We start from the raw sequence: 6542 nt of genomic DNA, 5'->3' as shown, positions 1-6542 counted from the left end.
TTCTTTTTTGCAAAGTGATCTAGTATATTTTCTTTCGATAATATCAAATTTTCAGAACTGCCTGTGATTTTTTTAAAAAGCGCCCAAGCCACCTTAAATTCTACTTCCTGGGCAGAAAAATCCATGTGGGACTTCATATTGGAGGTTTTGATTCATAATTTTTGTAATGAAAGCTGAGTATTAATTTGCCAACGCAGTAAGCGATTTTTCACCGAAAGAGAGTGCATGTTCGATTTTCGCTGCCTGCACTTTTTTTCTATTTATTAAAATGTTTACGAATTTTTTTTTTCAATAATCACGGTGTTCAGTGGACCGTGAAATTAAAAAAATGCGGAAAAACCCTGGGAATTTTATATAGAAACAGGATTTTTCTTATTTCGTGTTAAAATTCCCATTTCTATGTAAACTTTCACTTTTAAAAATTACAAGACACACTTTACTTGATCGAGGGAAAAATTGACCAGGAAAAAACTGGTAATTTTAAACAGCCTGATCGCTTTTTGACACCCTTAATAATTTAAAAAAATTGTGCAAATATTAATGTTTTTTTTTAAAACTTTTTCACGGAATCTTTTAAATTTATTCGGTATTAGGTTATGGAGTAGATATATGAGGTTGGAAAGAAAGGAAAGATATTGACAGTTTACAAGAAAGGTATATAAGGTGGAGACGAGGGGCAGACTGGAGGATTCCAGGATTTATGGTGAAAGAAGAAGCGCAATGGGATAAGTTAAGTATTAGAGCGGGAAAGAGGGCATGGAAATTTGGGACGAAGCTGAGGGAGGGAAAGGGAGGGGAGTTGGCGAGAAAGTGTTTGATGGAGATAGAACAGAGGAGAGGGAGGGCGATCGAATTAACGAGATGGTTTGAAGAAAGGAGGGAGTTCTTTGATGACAGAGAAATAGAAGACGGGACTGGAGTAAACTATTAAGAATTAGAAAAAAGGGAGAGGGAAAGATAATTAATACAAAGATGGGGGGGGGGGCGATTGAGGAATAAAAATATAATAAATGGTATAAGATGATAAAAAAGGAAGGGGTGCCAAAGTATTTAAAAAAGGGATGGGGAGAGAGAAGGTGGACCAGAATAGCAAGATTTAGATTGGGAAACGAGGTAAGGGAGGGGATGCACTGGGAAAAAGAAGAGAACAGAAAGTGTAGAATATGTGAATGGGAGGAGGAAACATGGAAGGATGTAGGAGAGGAATGGAAGATAAAGGAAGCTGGCAAGAAAATGTGGTTAAGATTCTAGAGGAAGATGTATTAGGAGAAGAATGGATGAAGGAGTTGGAGGGTGCTAGAGGAAAGAATGAAAGAATGCACGTGAAAAAGCTAAATGGAGGTATAAAAAGTGAAAGAAAAAGGATACGGAAGTCGCTTAGATTAGAAACGTGAAAATGGTAAGTAATGGTAAAGTAAAAGTTAAGTAGACTAAGATGCGTTTGCGTTCTCATGCTCTCTCTCTCGCTTGCACTCTTGCTTTCGTATGTTCGCTCACTCGTTTGCTAATAAGTCCTAAATTGCGCTATCGCAGGAAATAGAAATAAGGAACTAGATATAAGACTTTATGTAAATAGTTGTAAATAATTGTGTATATAGAAAGGATAAGATTGTAAAAAAATATAGATATAAACGGAAAGATTGTAAGGAACGGAAGTCGTGTAAACCCTTAGGGGACACATTATGAATAAAGAAGAATAAGGTTTTTAAACGAAACGTACCTTCTGAGAAAAAAAATTTCTGTTATGCCTAAAAAATCAGCTGTATTTCTCAATAAAGATTAAAAAAAAAAGCTTCTCTTTTACAAACTCATCGTTCATCAGACAAAATACGAGTTTTAAAAAACCTTCTAGTTTTAAATATAATTTGTAAACATTCTGAAAAAAATTAATGAAATTTATAGAAAATAAATTTGTTTGCAAAAACGTGATAAAGTTAAAAAATTTAATTTTCCGCGAAAGAAGGCTTTATCAAAATTATTATTAACATAATTACTTTCGATTTTTCTAATTTTCAGATAAAAAGCTTAGAACTTTGCATAATAAATAGGTACAGTAGATCAAATTTGAATATTCCGCATATCGTGAGGTGGTTATAAGTTATCGCGTACTCAATAAAAATCAAGAAAATTATACATTTTGTTTTTGCAAAAATCTATCAGAAAATAACCATATATCATTCATGAATTTTTTCAGAATTCTCATTCAACGGTATCAAGGCATGGCCATTAAATGGCGGAAGAAAATTAAATCGATAAACATTTAAAAACTAAAAAATAAAATAAAAATATGTAGTTATGAAAAGAATTAATAACATTTATAGAAAATAAATATATCGAAAAATGTGATAGAGTTTAAAAATTAAGTTTTTCCGTGAAAGAAGGTAATTTAAAAATTATCATAAGCACAATTTTAAAAGATATTTGAAGGAAATTATATTTATAAATATTTTAATAAATAAAAAAATTGTAGGCAGCAAGAATCGAGCACGTAATTTTTTTCCAAAAATCGCATTTTTTCTTTGTTTCTCTGTAGCTCGGACCCTGATGGACAGATCTAAAAATAGTCAACAGATGAATTAAAGTTGACATGAGTACCTGTAATTTCCAAAAAATCGATTGTCCTAACTATAATAGATCGCGAGTTAGCACCTGCCAAAGGTGACCCATTTCGACCTGAATTTACACGTAAATGCCCAAAGTTTAGTTTTTTGTAAATAGCTCGTTTCGGGGTTCTCACAAAAGAAAGTTCCTGGAGAATGAATACAAGAGGACTTAATTCTACGAAATTAAAAAATAATTAATTAATGTGCAGTATGTGCATTTTTCGGCATTTTTTCATGAAATTTCTATTAAGGGCGCTTATTAAAGATCAAAAATAAATATTCAATCATTTTCAACCAATAAATAAATCATGTTTAAATTAATTAATTTCCATTACCCGTCAATTGTGCATTTCTTGGCATTTTTATTGAAATTTTTATTAAAGGGTTTATCATAGATTAAAAATGAATATTTCATCATTTTGAATAAATAAATAAATAATTTTCTATCACCCACAGAATGTGTAGTATTTGGATTTTCTTACTGCAATTTCAGTTAAGAGAGTTTATTATAATGACCAAAACACCAATCCACTAGTAGAAATAGTTGTGTTACATCTTGAATGCATTATTAATAATAATTTCTCGTTTTTACAAGTTTTCTTAATGTTGTTCAAAATCTGACTTCCTAATTTTATGTCACGGAAATTTCTACGGCTGCATTCTGTTAAACTTTCAAGGCTGACTGTACGGACCTAGACCTAAAGTTTACATTATGCTTCGACTATGTATGGAATTATTCATAGGAAGCATTAAAAATGTAACTCAACTATTTCTACTAGTGGATTGGTATTTTGGTAATTATGATAAATTCTCATAACAGAAATTGCAGTACAAAATTAAAAAACTGCACATTTTATGGTTGATGGAAAATTATTTATTTATTTATTCAAAGTGATGAAATATTCATTTTTAATCTATAATTAACCTCCCTAAACGAAATTTTGGTAAAAAATACCAAAAAATGCACACTTAATGGGTGACGAAAATTGATTTATTTAAACAATTGTTTATTTATTGATTAAAAATGATTAAATATTTATTTCTGATGTATAATAAGCGCTAATAATATTTGTGATTTTTTGAGAGGTTGCCCCTGATGATATTCTTCCGTGCGGTCACTTTTCTCATCTTTTGCTCGAGACCTTGCGACCGCGGATGTGAAGCTGTATAGTGGTGCTGTGGTGACTCACTCGGTTTGTCTGAAGGGTATGCAGTTTTATTTGGTCAGTTCCGACCCGTGAAATTCAAAGTCAATTTTCAAATAAGTGATTCTTGAACAGTGTTTACTTTTTTATCTTTTTTAATTATTGTGAAGTAGTGATTTTTCTAAATCGAAATTTTGCTGGTGTTGCAGGACGTGAGGATTCGGATAGCATACGTTAGAGTATAACTTCAGTTGTTTTGAGATTGGTTTTTGAATATTATTATGGGGTTGGCTATATAACTTGTTGTTTTCTGAAAATGACTTGTTTAAATATTCCAAATTTTTAAGTGTTTTGCCGGAAAGAACTTGGAATTTGTCCACGTAAAAATTGTAGGGGTGGATTTCAAGGATTTTTTAATATTATTATGGGATTAAGAATATAACTTGGGGAATTTTTAAGGTGTCTTAGATGATTACTTAAAATTTTTCGAATGTTTTACGTGGAGGTACTTTGAATTTATGTAGAAAAAAGTTGCAGGGATGATATTCGGCGTTTTTTAAACATTATTATAGGGCTGAGAATATAATTAAACAATTAAACGAACTTATCTTGTAGGTGAAGTTCAATCGTAATTATACGAAAAACCTCGTTCGAAGAGATAATAACTTGTAGTACCATTTTGGACTAGGTGAAAGTCACACCTTTACCGCTATAGGAAGAAAAAAGGTCACGTGATCCCCTCCTTTACCAATAATCCTTATTCATTTAGAGCGTATTTTTTTCCTGAAATTTCTCTCGTTCGAAGAGATTGGGTGGGTAAATAAGTTATTGTTGGGAGGGATTATAATCTCTTCGAACGAGGTTCTTCGTATGATTGCGATTGAACTTCACTTGCAGGTAAGTTCGTTTAATCGTTTAATTATACTTCATTACGTCGTTCTCGAGATTATAATTTGTAGATGTTTAGAGTCACCAGAAATTTCAGCGAACAAAAATACTATTTTATTCAAAATCAACATCATTCTTCTTTCTTATTACATAATAGGAACAAATTATTTTAACTATTTAAAACCGCCTTGGCAAATGCATTAGTAGCTGGTTTCAATGGACTATTATAATCTTTTGTAAATGTTTTAAACCTTCCTGATCAAGATGCTGCCTTACAGATAGACGCAATATCTAGACCTGCTCTATAAGCTGCAGACGTTGCCGCGTGTCTCGTCGAATACGAAGAAAAAATATTGCTGCCTATGTTACATTGAACCAGTACTGATTTTAACCATTTGCTTAAAGTTTGCGCCCCAACTGCGTTATGAGGACGTCGTACACTTAGGAATAAACTATTTGTATTACGCAATTCCTTGCTCGCCGCGATATGTACCTCTAACGTTGACACAACACAAATATTTGGTTTTTGCTTAATATAAGGTAATTCTAGTAAGGACTGTGGATTTCAAGGGGCTGCGATTTTGATTAACTCCGGTATTTTTATCACAATTCCCGAACGCGTCTTAATAATATTTGTGATTTTTAATAAGGTAAAAGTTTGTATCCTGTGTCTCGTGGAATGGGCTAACAACGTAATTGTTTGTTGTGACAACTTACTCAAGTTGAGTGTTTTAGATCGGGACCAACCCTCTAAACTGTCTAGAATGTCTTTCGTATCCCAAACGGCATCATATCGTGGTCTGGGAGGAATTGTACTGTAAATCCTTTTCATTAATGTAATTACGTTCGGGTTTTATCCGACCCTATCTGTCGAAATGAATGAGATGGCTGATCGAGACGAGTTCACTGAGCTTACTTACTTATGTCGTAAGGGTCGGTTCCTTCTTTTGACAGAAGCTCCACCATTGTTTTAAGCCTACTTCATATTGTATCAACGTTGAGCTGGATAGTGATGCAATCATCAGATCCAATGGTTCCATCGGATTACCTTTTAGTCTAAATGCCGTCCTGAGACAATCTCTGGCATTAGAGAAAGACGCGCGGTCAGGGGATGTTCTGTCCTGAAAGGAGACGAAACTAAATTTTTATTCAGCTCGAAGCACAATATTTCACTCGGAAGCAGTGACTTAAAGATCGGATACCAGGGTTGTGTGGGCCACTTTGGTAATAATACAATTCCCTGAGCTCTATCCTGAATAACTTTTCTAAAGATTTTCGAAATCTGGGGAAATGGGGGAAAGGCGTAGAAAAAAAGGTTTGTTCAGTTAATAGTGAAAGCATCGACTGCCAAGGCTTGTTTCTCAGGGTACCACGATACGAAGTTGTTACATTTTTATTACAATACGATCCAAATAAGTCGACCTCTGGATTGCCAAATTTCGCGAAAATTTCCTAAAAGGCTAAGTTTGAAATCTCCCATTCTGTATCTATATTTTTGATTCGCGATAACTGGTCAGCTCTTATATTTTCAGCAGTCGGGATATAAGATGCAAATAGCCAATTATTTCGCTTTTCGGCCCATTCCCAAATTTCGCTACTCCGGGTGTTCAAATGCTCGTACTTCACGGCCCCCATCCGATTAACATAAGACACTGCGGTAGTGTTATCTATTTTTAACAATATTTCGCAATTTCTTTCTCGGTTTTCCAAGGCTTCTAAAGCCAATTTAATCATAAGTAACTTGAGTATATTAATGTGCAATTTTTTTTGAGTGACTGACCACAATCCGAAAACATTTTTCCCTTTACACCAGGCCCCCTACCGGATGTAGATGCATCTGTAAAAATTTCCATATCGTAACTCCCGGTACGAATTGGATAATAAGTCGAATCTATATTATTGAGAC

This window comes from Belonocnema kinseyi, chromosome 1 (genome assembly GCF_010883055.1).
Source record: "Belonocnema kinseyi isolate 2016_QV_RU_SX_M_011 chromosome 1, B_treatae_v1, whole genome shotgun sequence".
Classification (NCBI taxonomy): domain Eukaryota; kingdom Metazoa; phylum Arthropoda; class Insecta; order Hymenoptera; family Cynipidae; genus Belonocnema; species Belonocnema kinseyi.
The sequence above is the reverse complement of the archived record's forward strand: the minus strand, read 5'-3'. Positions refer to the sequence as shown.